Source organism: Antrostomus carolinensis, unplaced genomic scaffold (assembly GCF_000700745.2).
Source record: "Antrostomus carolinensis isolate BGI_N321 unplaced genomic scaffold, ASM70074v2 scaffold13114, whole genome shotgun sequence".
In the NCBI taxonomy this organism is placed as follows: domain Eukaryota; kingdom Metazoa; phylum Chordata; class Aves; order Caprimulgiformes; family Caprimulgidae; genus Antrostomus; species Antrostomus carolinensis.
Window position 1 is genome coordinate 104,818 of NW_010308779.1, and position 14,555 is coordinate 119,372.

Genomic DNA, 14,555 nt, shown 5'->3' on the forward strand with positions numbered 1-14,555 from the left:
CCTAATATAACTAGTGACATTTGTATAGCACCTTTGTCCCGTGTTCTTGATAAACCACAGGCACAGTCCAGGGAAAACTTCATTTATTACTGAATTCCATTCCATTTCTCTGAGCTATAGACTCAGTGAGTCTTCCAGGAAAGGAATTTTGTCTCTTATATCTCTTCCTGATAATATTTTTCTATTAAAAAAAAAAAAAAAAAGATGTGGGCCCTTCAGCTTCTTGGGGCAGCTCTCTTATTGTGTCCAACCAAAGCCTCTCAGCAGCTTGGCAATTTCTGGGTTTTTCATTATTGTTTCTTTTCTTCTTGCATGGACTGACGTAATTGAACAGCAGTTTAAGAGAGTCAATTCCTTTAAGGACGTTACTGAATATATTCAAAAAGTATGGAGTTGGAAGTAAAGGAAAATATTTCATTTTTCTGCCTTTTACCCCAAACCTCTCTGTGGACCTAGCCCAGAGTTGGTTTGTGGCAATGTATTCTTTATGGAAAAAAATGAGTCTGTGTTCAAGATTAGCTGTTCAAGCTACTCAGCCACAGTGTGTGTGCTGCGTAGTCCTATTTACCAGCCCAACTGGGTGAATGTTTGTCCTTCTATTATTGGTCTTTTGCTTCATTTGGTAACCTTCCCTTAATAAAGGAAAAGTTTTGTGTCTAAGGTGGCACAACAAAGATGGTGAAAGGTCTAGAGGGCATAACAGGAGGAGCAGCTGAGGGTACTAGGTTTGTTCACCTCAGAGAAGAGGAAACTGAGGGGCCACCTCATTGCCATGTACAACTTCCTCATGAGGGGGAGCAGAGTGGGAGGTACTGATCACCTCTGTGTTGATGGATGACAGGACGCAAGGGAATAGCTTAAAGCTCATCAGAGGAAGTTCAGATTGGATATTAGGAAAAGGTTTTCCACTGAGAGGGTGGTCAAGCACTGGAACAAGCTGCCCAGGGAAGTGGTCATGGCTCCAAGCCTGTGGGTGTTCAAGAAGTTTTTGGACAACACTCCTTGATACATAGTGTAACTTTTAGGTTGCCCTGTGTGGAGTCAGGAGTTGGACTTGATGATTCTTGTGAGTCCCTTCTGTGTTGGAATATTCTCTGATTCTAAATTACAGCCAGTTAAAAACTTAAAAAAAAAAAAAAAGAATAAACCCCCCAAACAAACTAAAAGTACCTCAAAAAAAGCATGATATTTTCCATTTCATCATGGAAAATCTCAGATAATTTATAGTAATTCACTTTTTAAATGAAGTTTATATTTTAGACAAATTTTTATCTACAAGCTTTCTTATTACTCGGAGCTCAGTTTCTTCTGAAATTACGAGCTCCCATCCCACATGAGGGCACACTGGGTGAGGTGAGCAGCTCATGTTCAGTCCCCTGCTCCGCTGAACTCAGAGCAAGAGCTTGTGTGCTGGCTATTGCCAACATTGCAGGCTATTGACCCCAGCCATCAGATACATAGCTGTGTGTCTGTGTCTTTTTCCTGTCTTGTTTCCTAGGTTGCAGCATCTTTGGATGCAAGGATTCTCTTCTCTTCTACGTCTACTGTGCCTGGGCCTCTTAGAGATCTTTGTGCTTTACCAGAACACAAATGAAGTTGTGTTGTGTTTGCTGGTTCTAGAGATCTAGACTGAACCATGAGCCTAAATGTCCCTCTGAACTAATTACCAATTTTTAATCTGTTTCATGGTTGATTGTTATAATAAACTTTCACAGCAGTTGGGTATGGTGGGTCTGGGACTCTTTTTTGCTGTCTTCATGTTTAGGAGATGTAATATCAACTCCCACAATCCTATTGTGGCCTAACTAGAATATCTTAAAAGCAAACTTGATGTTACTTTCTGTTACATTACCTGTGCCTACAACTGTGTCTTCAGTTGGAGTATGGGATATTAGACTCTTTTTTCTGTAATGGCCATAATGGATCAATTATTCCACAGTGGCTCCTAATTGAATATTCTGATAATGTCCTCCATTGAAACTTATGGAAATATTTCTATCAAGCTACTTTAACTTAGCTTTTATCCCTTATTAAAACATAGTTGATAAATATTCTTCTTTATGAGACACTTTGATATCTATGGGTTAGAAGTGGAAAATGTAACTATTATTTTTAACTTAGAGATTCATTTATAAACTACATAACATTATTTGTGTGAAAGATTACTTAAAGGACAAAACCATATTTTTAACATACCTGCTTCAGTAAATTTGAGATCAAAAGACAGGCTAGCGTGAAAACCTGACACATCTATAGGTATTCCAGAATCCAGAATGCTTGCATGTTGTGTCTCATTATGCAGAATCATGTGTAAAATGAGGTACCTCCCTGAGGCATAGCATAATGTCTGTCAGTTGGTGTTTGCTGTGCACTATGGTGTTACCCTTGAAGGTACTAGACTATTAGGAGGACTTAACAGGGAGGCTTGTCGTAGTTTCCCAGGCAGACCAGAAACAAAATATTAAACTTACTCTGAGTCTCTAAACATCCTTCTAATAAATAGATTATCACAACTGGAGTCTTGTTTCTCCTTTTCTGGACCCAGATTCTGGATGGTTGGGCTTTGACAAAAGACTGCATTGTAGCTGAAAGCTTCTCTAGACACTATTATGTGAATAGAGGGCATAGAGCAAGTGTGTAATTGTGTCTCTTTTTTCTTTCGAGTGCATCGTTGCTCATCAGTTATAATATCAGGTGATGGTAGTTGTGGAAGTCTGGTTGTTGTATGATATTTGGAGTCCTGTATATTTTCTTTTCTGTCAGTTTGGGTAAATGGAGCATTTTCTGTGAATGAAGATTGTTGAAGATATTCGATAAATTCTAGGAGGTGGAAGATGCTTCCATTAATTTACATCAGTGTCTTTGTTTGCATTTCTGTTCCAAGGCCTGCTTTATATGAAACTAGTAAAAATAGATTTGCTTTTATTACAGACATTGTTTATGTAAGGATTTGAGACAAAAGTGGTGTCCGTAGGGTAAATATAGTGCAAAACTTAAAGGAAACACTGAGATTTGCTAGAAACAGTGTTTTTCAAGGTCCCCTGCTACTAAAGAGTTTTAAACAGCCTTTTGGTAACTGTAGGAAAATCTATGTTTGTTTACATAAAAACATTTCAAGCTCCTCCTCTGTTATAAATTATGTGTGGTGAGTAGGTATGTTAATGTTTGCAGTAAATCTCTTTTATCATGGTAAAATAAAAGCAATATTTATAATTTCCTTGAAATCTATTTGATCTTCAGTAGATAAAAGATTATGAAGTTATTCCTCTAAAGAGAACTATATTTTTTGCAGTTGTTAAACTGCTATCAGCTGTATTAATATGGATAGGCTATTTAAGTATTTCACCTATTCAGTAGCCCTTTTGGTTACATGAAGATAAGCTACAAATAAATGACATGTATAAACCAAACATTTTATCTTGAACAAAAAAAAAAAAAAGCTGTCATTTTAATTTGGAGACACTATGTGTAGTATACAGTTTCCATTGCTTGTTATGTTTTTCTGATGGATAATTTATGGCTGAATTATTATTATTTTTTTAATAGCTAAAACATCACAAAGTCATATGAGCCATTATAATTCAAGAAGTTAAAATAATATGTATAAGCATCTGTAAATTTTGATGGACATAAATATGAGCCTGTGCAGGATGATCTATGGGAGGCCTAGGCGTTAGCTTGAACATGTGTCTGATAGTCAAGCTCATGCTCCTTTGTTCTGAGAAGAGGTAACAAAATCCCAAAAACATTGTCATCACTTTTTAAAGATGCAATCAGTTTTAACTTGTCTCCTTCTTTGCTGCAGGCATCCTTATTTTTGCAAGATACTGCTGGGAATATTATTTCCTGCTGGAAAGGAATGTTTTGTTCCACTTTGCTTTACCTTATTTTGCACAGGACATAAGTTTAACTGAATAAAAACCCCTCATCAGCGCAGGCAGCTACCTGTAAAATAGGATGGCACGTATAACTGTGAAGATCTTTCCAAGACACCGATAAGACCTCTTTGTAGCCTGTCAGAGTCCTGACACTGCATTGTCATTTATCCCAAGCAGAGCAGTTATGCTTCTGGAGAGCAAAGTGGGGTTGAAATTTGTTGCTGCTTTTCATTGCTGGGCGTTAAGATCAGTGATGTCCAAGTGACTGGTGATGTACTTACTCCTGCTTGGCCCTCCTGCACCTTAGCTTTCAAAAAATCTACTGTTTGATACTGAACTAACTGACATTATAACTGTTATCTACAAAATTCTTTTGATATGAGCAATGAGCTAGATCTCTCAAGTTGGGTTCTTTTACATAATACATAAAAGGTGACTATGTATAATAATACACTAGATATGTTCACTCATTATGCTATAATTCATTTCATTATGCTATAATTCATTTCATGTTCATGTCCTATTGTGATGTGCCATTCTGTTTAATATCTGTAACTTGCTCAACTGAAGTGCAAAAGTAGCAGGACTGTAATGCAACCATTCAGAGTGATAAGGGATGATATATTTTTCTTAAAGGGGATAGTCCTTTCATTTTCATCTCATCTTGCTTGGGCAAATTACCTTTCTCTTCCATGGTTTTTTGCTTAGGAAAAAAGCCTCAGGTCTAGAGCCAAAATTAGGGTATACAGTTAGGCTTTGTAGTTGCACTTTTAAATAACTTTGCTCATATGGCTCTGCAACTTAAACCTGGGGTACGAAAATGCTTTTGAAAAATGCCTTGTTTGAATTTAGTATGAACAGTCAAAAAAAAAAAAGAAAAAAAGCTCAACCCAACCTGTTTTCATTTTCACAGAACAAAAAATGGTAGAAAACTGACTCTGAGTTTTGGTTTATTTTCTTTAGAAACGGGTCTAATGTGAACTACAGTGCAGGTGGGAAAGATGATGATAAAAACCCCTTTTTCTCTTACAAAAAATATGTTGCTGAAAGAAGTGCCCAAAAATATAATCCATATGTTATGTAAATATGTATCTGGAAATACAAAGAAACAAATGTGGAAATAATACCAGTATACAAAAACATAGGTCTGCGTTCTCCAGAAAATAGTTGAATGTTTAATTGCAATCAACAGCAAGATTAGATTCATGATGTTAAAAATAATTGTTATTATAATTGGACCAGTTATAAGGCAACCAACAATCTTCAAGATAGTTCAGTCTGCATAAGGGCTTGCCATGGAATACTTGAAATGCAGAATACAAAAGAAAACTCACAGTTAAAAAAGGAGCTCTTTTTTTAAGAGAGGATAGGATTATTCTGTTTATCTGTTCTTCTTTTTCTAATGTCCAAAGACAATTGTCAGATGAATGTGGTTTTGAAGCTGCCTTTCTTAAACATTCATTTTTTTTAAATAAACACTTCAGACAAGCCTAAGTGGATGAAGACTTCATTTGGTCAGTTCCCCCTGCAGTATTATAAACAATCATTTTTTAATAGGCTATTTTAATGTGGATTTTTTGTGGTGATGGAAACAAAGGAAGAAAAAGAAGAATGTGAATAGCTCTTGTCTAACTGATTTCACAGACTTATTCTTTTCTTCAGCAGAGGGAGAATGGATAAATGCCACTTCTCCGATCTACTTCCCTGAGAATTCCTGCCAAAGGTTTTAGAGTAGTTTCAGGTTTTTCTCAGCATTCAGACATCTACTTATTGATTATGATATGGTGTTTTGTTGTATGCATTCACCAAGAAATTTAACCTGAGTTGTTTTTAGGTCAAATCAAGTAATTCACAGAAGCAGCAGAAGATCAAGAGCTGTCCCACGCAAAACCACACTTGTGGTACAAGTGGTTGGAGTTTAAGAGAATTGAATTTGGCTGCAACTGCACTTATTAACAAAAACGTATTTCATAAAATTTCTTGTCCTTTTCTTGTGTCAAAACAACAGGGACCTAGTGACTGCTAGTGGTGCATCATTTAATGAGCTTGAGTGATCACGAAGAAATACTGAGCAATCTTCCCAGAATATGGAGATATGCTTTAAAAGTCACATTGAAATCCTGGTAACCTATCTTTACAAAATTATGAGAGTTGTGAGTATATAAGACTCTCACCATGTGCTACCAAGCACTGGGTCATGGTCATGTGTTGCAGCAGTTATCTGCCCATTGGAAGAGTAATAAAGTGTAAAAGGTATTTTATATCTCAAATTGCTCTTAAACACCAGGGAAATAATCTCTTTTCACCAGCTCAGCCTACTACTGCCTCACACTTTTTTCTGCATTAAATATATATATATTCTGAAGTCTCTTCTTTACTAATCCATTGCGAGTGTGAAAATCACTCGGCATTTTAATTTTCAGCCAGTACTGCTGGCTTGGAGAGACTATTAAGAGAAATGCAATGTGAGAGCAGGAAGAGGTGTTCCACTGAGAAGATGAACTGGGTGAATGGATACCTGGCCCTGTTGCCATTTGCTGCCACTTTCAAGGAGACCTTGAATTGCAGGAAGGCAATGGAGAAGTATGATCATCTTGCAGCACTTTCAAAGCTTCAAAAGCTACTGCTGACAGGTGTGCAAAATTTAGAGCAATGTATTACACCATCTCATGCCTAATTTAGAGCTAAAGCATGTTTCCAAGAATGCGCTGACTGTTGCAGAAACCACCAGTACAATGCTGAGAAAGCTCCTCTCAGTGAAAGCAACCACTTTATAGAATAGCTCCTGCTATGGGCTCTAAAATCAGTGCAGGCTGCCTGCCAAGGGGCAAGTGTTTTTGGCAGCTCAGGAGAAGGATCCACAAAAGAATGTCTGTTGCCACAAGAAAGACTAACACTTGCCTCTGGAGATATGTCCTGGTTTGTGGAAAACCAATTAAATACACTAATTGAATACTTTTAGTTTGTTTTGTTTTATTTTATTTGCATAGATTACATTAACAACATTACAAAATGTAAAAACTTTATTTTTGCTAGTATGAAATAATGAGGTTCTTCAGACTTACTTGCACTATTTTATGCTGTTCAGATTGTGTAAAAATATTAACAGTATACTCTGGAAATGAAATAAAGAAAACAGTCCTCTACCTGACCTGAGATTCTTACTAGTTTATAACAAGTATTAGTCACTTATAAGACATAAGAAGTATGACTTACTATAAGATTGAATTAAAATAAAGCAATTAGAGAGGATACTTTCAAAGGCACCTGGTCACCTCAGTCCCATCAGCTTACATTAGAAATTTGTAGCGTACCTTACTAAATTGTACTTTGAGACTTTCTCCCTCACTGCTTTTCCAATACCAGAATAAAAGTGAAAAGGTGAATGGCTTCACTTGAGCATTTCAAACCTTTTGGACCTTAGAGATCTGAAACAACCTAGGCTGGACAGGCTTCCAATATTCCTCAAGTGTTGACTTTACTCAGGGCAATATATTTCTTTACTGAATATGGTTTTTTGTTTGTTTGGTTGGTTGGTTTGGGTTTTTTTGGTTTTTTGTTTTTTTGTTTTTTGTTTTTTTTCCCAGAACTGTATGCTGCATTGCCGTATTGCTTTGTTGAACTTTTCTTGCAGTCTAGAAGGGAATTATTAGACCTTTGCATAAAGCTGACAGACACTGAACTGACTTTGCTTTGTCTGGAAATACAAACTATAGCAGGCCAGTTGTGTAGTCTGAAACCATGTTTTTATTAAAAGTTGGTAAGCGTCTTTAAATGTTTAACAGGACTGTCAAGCAGGATGCATTACAGATATGGGCTGTATGTAGATAAATACAGCTGTGTGCAATTCTTGATGGTAGTGATATTCCTTCTGACTGATATCTCAAAGGAATAGATTAGATAACATGGACTTCTCACAGCATAGAAGGATGAGTGTGCTTTGGGGGTATGTCATGCTAGGCAGGTCCTCAGTCTGCTGTAATTGCCTAAAAGATTTTGATTTTTTAACATCAGTTTTAACTGATCAAGTTATACATGTTTTTCAGCCTTTTTTTTTTTTTTTTTTTTTCTCTTTCCATCCCATTTCTCTCTTTGAGTCTTCGGAAGCTTCCAAGGCCTTCTCATCTAGCAGTACAATAAGTGCAGATTACTCCTGTGTCCTTGATGAATGTTTTTTAATGCTTCAGAAAACCTGGTGGTCAAACTAGTTACACTAATTAGAAAGAAGAAGGAATGCTTATGATAGGTGAAGTTCATAAATACCCATTCAGAACTCTGATTCAAAGCTTGAAACTTAGGTTAGTGTTTACTACAGCAGGTAAGCTGAAGCTGTACAAAGGAGATGGGTCTGGGAGGGATTCCTGTTTATCACTCTCATTCAAACTGGAGTTTCCAAAGTAACTAAAACCTGAACTTTCCAGTTACGTAAAAGGCTTAATTACAGGACACATTTCTAAACTGGCTGAGATCTAATTTATATCACTTTTATTCAGCAAATTATTACTCTTTTTAACTCACCCTTGTTTTCATTACTATAATTTGTATGAGACCATCTAATTACAGTATTGTTGACTGAAAAATCACTGTGTGTGTGTGATTTCAACTGTGTGGAATATTTTTAGATTTCCTAGGACTTTTGCCTGGTTCTCTGGTTCAATCTTTCTGCTCCATCTGTTACAAAATGAAAGAGTGATTTAAGCATTTCAGAGAAGAATTGTATCTTAGATGTCCAAGTCCTGTAATGTGGTAGCACTTGAAGTTCAGTTAAGCCTAAAGTGATAAAACAAAAGTCCAGTCTTAATGAGAATTGTTAGATATCAAACCTTTTGTATTATATTTGATAAAGAAGAGAGGAAATTTCTTTATGTTGGGGAAAAAAAGTATTTTTGATGTTATATCTACTGCAATAGAACAGGGTTCGTACTCTTTTTTCTTTCTTTTTTTTTTTTTTTTTAAGTCATCTAAGGCTCAGCTTCAGGGAATCACACAAGCATATATCTTGATCCTTTTCTGTCCAAGGAAAATCTGTACTTATATGTGAAGGAAGGTTTTATATGTCCTACAGAATTTATTCTTTTATATAACACTCTATTTACCTAGCAATTATGTTTGTTCCTTGTTGGTGTATTGCAGTGCTTATATACCGTATGTAAATATTTATGTAATTCCTTTCTTAGAGTGGAAGAACATGAGATATAAAAATCTCAGGAAGCTGAGAAGAGAGATTTTACTTTGATCCTTTGTATTTGGAAAAATATCTTAAATTATAATATTCCACAGTGTGAGTATTCAGGGAAGATATATTCAGGATTTGATTAGTTTCCCAAAGGTCTTCCACTCCCAAGACATCAGTGATCGACTTACTATGGTTATCTTTCTTAGTATGAAGCCTTCTCGATTTTCAATAGCTCTTTGGAGAGCTTATGTAATATAGGTGGCTGAGGTGATTAAACTCTATCGTCCTGAATGCTTATCGTCATTGGTGTTCTTGGGATTGCAAAACTCAAAATCAAATGGATGAGCAAAACTGCTGAAACCTTGCCTAGTACTTGTATAGAGTGTGACATTCTGTGAATAAAAACAATTTTCTTCTGATTTGGTGAGTAACTCTAAGTGCAGTTTTCAGAGTTCAGAAATCTTAATTTATCTGAATTGCTGGCCTGTTCATTTTGAGTTTGAGAAAGTGTTCGTGACTGTTAAAACAGAATGAAAAATATGGGCATGAAGCAGATGTTACTTTTACCTGCCAGACCAAGGGCTGACTAACACTGAATATACCTCTGTCTAGTTCCTGCAGGTAATGAAGTATTTCTGAATGAAAAGGGTGGGGACTGGATCCTGAGAAAATACTTTTAAATATTTATGAAAAAAAAGAGGACTTTGTAAAATCTTATTTTAGATTCAGATGGGCATATTTGAATAGTCTGGCTTTTTCTCCTTTTCTTATTCAGTCTGTGTTCACTTAACATACCCTGAAAATACTGTGTACTACTGGAGTAGCTTTTGGAAAATAGTTCCCCCTGTGGACACTATATCTCTGCTTTGTAAAAACTGTAGTATTTCCAGAATAAAGTAAGATAAAGAAACTTGCCATTCCAGAAATTAATGCGGAGGGAGGGAGATGTCCTGCAGTAACTGCTCCAGTGCTTTTCCTGAAGTAGACAGGCCTCTGGTTTTCTCAACGTTTTCTCTAATCTAAACCATGTCTAAAGGATGCCAACATTTCTAAAGAATTATAAACTGCCTTTTTTAGTAGCTAACAAGAGTTTGAGTATGGATAGTCAAATTAAGAGACATTTTGCACTATGGTCAGCTACTTCTTTGGTGAGAGGAAGTCTGTGTTTCTAGTAAGACGCTGGTCTGAGACTCAGGACACAGCATTTGCTCTTACTAGTGCCAGGAATGACCTTAAGCAGATTGCTTAGGTCACATTTTGGCAAAAGGCTTGAGCACAGATTTATGTCCCAATGATTGCAAAACATATTTCATGGAACAGAGAAAATAATCCCACTGCTACTTCTAGTGTGAAAAATGAGGAAAAATACCAACACTTTTCCATCCCCTTTTTTCTGTGTGGTCCACTTGCATTGCCAGCTTTCTGAGAAAAGTATTTTCTTTCTGTGGAAATACACACTCTTTGTAATGCATCTCTACCAGGTGAATTGTTTCATGCTATTGACTGTCATCACCAACTCCCTAGCAGTTCTGACTGCTCTCTGAAATTTCTTGGCACAGCTGTTTGGATGAGTATTCTGTAATCTGTTTCAGCCAAATGGCAGAAAGACCTACTAATGAGCCTGATTTTTGCAGCTCAGATGAGATGGTCATCCAGGAGCAGCAATTCATCTGGCAGCATGTAGTACTGAGAAGCAGGGAGTAATTGCATCTTCCGTTGGCACAGCCGTGGTGTTTTATGGGTCCAGATCTCCCTTGTAGACAAGATAAAAGCAGTGCAGCTCTTTGTAAAGAGATCCTCAAATAGTACAGCTATAGAAGAGTCTACCATACTCTCTTTTCTAATGGTTGGTATCGTCACTAGATGAGTGAACTAATCTTTGCTTTGTTTATTGCATTTATAAAATCTTATTTTCTTACATTTGAATAGGGTTTTTTGTTTGTTTGCAGTATGCCTTATACTTGGACACATGAAATTTTGGCAGAGTTATGCATTTGTTATTTTTGAACATTTAGCCAGAGTATTTTATGTCTCAAAAACATACATATAATTTTCTGCTTTAAAGCCATAAGAAGTTATTTGTCAGTCAATCAAAATAAAAATGTCAGAAATGCTAGAATTTTATTTCCCTGACTGAAATTGCCAATTCCTCTTCCAAGACAGTAATATTACATTTTCAGTCTTACTAGCTTTCTACTTAACCATTTAAAAATGTAATTCATACAGAAAAGATATTTAAGAGCAGTGTAAGGTTGCATTATTATGTTCTGAAAAGTCAGGAACGCTGAATACAGCATGCAGGAGATATCAACCCATGAACAGTCCTTGCTGTTACTACACCTAGATTTAGGATCTGCTCTTCATGTGGAGCTCCATTTGCATTCTTATTTGTATCATTAGCCTTTGAAATGGGATATTAAACTAAATTATAGGTTCATTCTCCAGCTGAAGCTCTTTGCAGGAATTGGTTTGAAGATTACTGATGTTTTTTGAGCTTATAATAGACAAGATCCATAACATTCTTGCTTCTCACTTATAAAGTTGCTATGTAAGATCTGAGCATAGTCATCTGCTCTCAAGTTTTTCACCAGCCTTAGCATTCCAGATGGTGATCTATACATAGGCCTGGTTGGCTATCACCACAGCCTTTTTGGTATTGCCAACTAAAAATCATCTTTAGGCAAGAGGTGTTGAAAGCCTCTAATTATCTCTGTGCATTTTGCTCCATATTCTGTTTTAGTGTTGACAAGGCATTGCTGTTGCACGTTTTCAGTTTAGTTTTTAGTTTAGATCAGGTAGCTGCATCAGAGCTTTCTCACTTGTCTCAATGCATTCTTTTCTGTTGAGGTTTGGTTTTGTTTAGATTTTTTTGACAGTTGATCTTGTTCTTAGCTTATTCCCATTTACAGTTTTTGGCTTTCTTACAGTTACCACGTACGCACAGCCATATACGTATTCTACTTTTCTTAGCTTTGAGGGTATACCTTTTTATTTTAATTCCTTCAAATATGTACTATATTTTGCATCATCTGTTATTCTTTGTGAAGTTTCCAAACCTTTACATGATGTAGCATACGCAAATTTCAGATCCCTTAGCTATTCCTCATCATCTGTTTGATTCCCACCTACTCTCGTCTAGAGTTCTTTGATATCACAATGGCTGATGTGGAGGTGCAGACATGTACTCAAGTGTGCAATCCTGCATGTGTACACCACACAAAGACCTGAAGATGGATCTGCTCCAGTTCAAAAATGTTGTATCTGTATTAATGAGTCATTTTCAGTCATCTAAAGGATCATATATGTATATATTTTCCAGATTAGAAACTAACTTGACAGGCATTAATGTAAGCTATTTTCACCTCAAATATTATTTCCTACCTTTGAAATGAAATGCTTGTTGTTTTCTTCAATATGTTCTTATTTTTGTTATCTAAAAATTTGGTTATTCCAAATAAAAAATAGGAATTTATTTTTCCAAGATGCTGTACATTGAGTGGGATAAGAGTGAAAGACAGAGGAAGACAGATGCGAGGGCTCTATGAGCAGCTGCAACAGGGAGAGATATGGTTGTCCCCCCGCCTATACTCAACCTTGTGTCTTTCTTCCCCTCCATCTGGAGGTTCGCACCTCCCATATTTCTAGAAAAGCTGTGTATATGACTGTCTGTAAACTGCCTGGCTCTAAATACATCCGGCTAGCTAAAACAGTACAAAGGGTAGCTCAAAATAAGCTAATTTGATTCATTTGGAAGTGACATGTTAGGAAACTCAGATGGAGAATCTGAAGGGATAGTAACTTTCAGAGGGTCAGCTGAGGAAGCTGAGCACAGCAGCTTCCCCTTCAACAGGGGTGGGTCTTGGGCTCTCCCTGTAACTTAATCATCTCCCTTCTAAGAAAAGTCAGCCTCATCAAAGCAGAATTATTGTTTGTCATTTTTGTAATTTCTAAAAATTCCCTTAAATTTCCAAAAAGAAAAAAGAATTTAAGACTTGAGGAATGTTTTAGATAAAAATAATGCACTGAGATTCTCAAAGATTAAAGAAATAGGATAGACCCCAAAGTACCATGTGATAAATGTTGAATAATTGATACTGACTTCCTTTTTTTATTATTATTTTCTGGTTTCTGTGTTATGGTGATTAGGTTTGGGCATTTATTTATTTATTTATTTAAGGCAGCCTTGGCTTATGTAAAAATATGATTAGGAATTTATTAGATTAGAAATCTCTTAATTGTGAGAGGAGTTTTTATCCAGTGACTGGTATTTTTATATGCTGACTTAAAAACAAAATCAAAAGAAAACAAAACTAAAACCCCTTTATTATCAAAGCAGTTTTTTGTCTGTACTTCTTTGGTAGAAAGGTGAAAACACAGAACAATTGGTTGCATAATGTCTTGACACCTGAGTCTCCAGTTCTTTTGATACAGGTTTAACCTATAGCATAGCAATGGCGGTTCCATCAATGTGAGATTTCTTTTCCCCTTAACAGGTAGGAGGACATACTGTTAATTGCATGAGTTAGAATGCAGTTTGGCTTTCCCAGGGCTGTGTGCATGTGGATATGGGAATCCTGTATCCTTTCTCGCCAGAAAGTTGAAAGAAGCTGAAAAAGTTCAGTTCCATGTTATTAAGTCTAATGTGATATTTCCTGTTGATCTGGTGAAATCAGGACTGGAGCTCTATGTAAGCAATAATCTATGATATGTCAGTTTAGTGATGATAAAACAATCCTACTATGCAGCTGTAAGTGCTTTCTGAAAGAGAAATAATATGACAGACATCACAGGGTAAGCTGACGTTGGTAAACAATCATCAATTATTTAAACTAGCTGTGAAAAACTGGAATATTTTATCAATCTCAAACAAAATGTGAGAAAATTAATTATTTCAAATCACCTTCACCTGAAATTTAATTTTGAGCCGTATGTTTCCTATTTAAAATTAATCTTTGTGGAAGCTCCTTTCATTCAGTGGTAGTGAGCTTGTTTATTTTGGACTGACTCAGTAGGAATACAAAGATTAGCCATTGATCCTGTGCTTCTCCTGGAGAGTGTGGGTATGTACGTTGTTGTCTTGGATTTATAACTATCAGCCTTGTGCAGCCTTACTTGTGCAAGTTACCCTTAAACAGGGACAGACACAGGGCAAATGTTTTTAGTTGGTAGAGACTCCACCCCATGTGACTCCAGTTCTGCAAAACTACTTTGTGCATCGGATATATTCAGGGCATTATGCATTATGCATGTGCCTGAGCAGGTGCATGAGTATATTGCTTAAGTTTGTCCTGATATGAGGTTTGACCCTGCTGTTACTTTCTGGTACTTGGTGCCAATGTTATAAAGTTCTCTTTAAACTCCAAGTGAGTAAGCACTCCCTTTAAAACTGAGTGTTTCCAGCACTCCACACTTGGAGTGTGTAACAGATACCCTGATTTAAATCATATTCCCTGTATAAGGCAGCCATATAGCAAATGAAATGTAGAGTAGCCAAATACAGT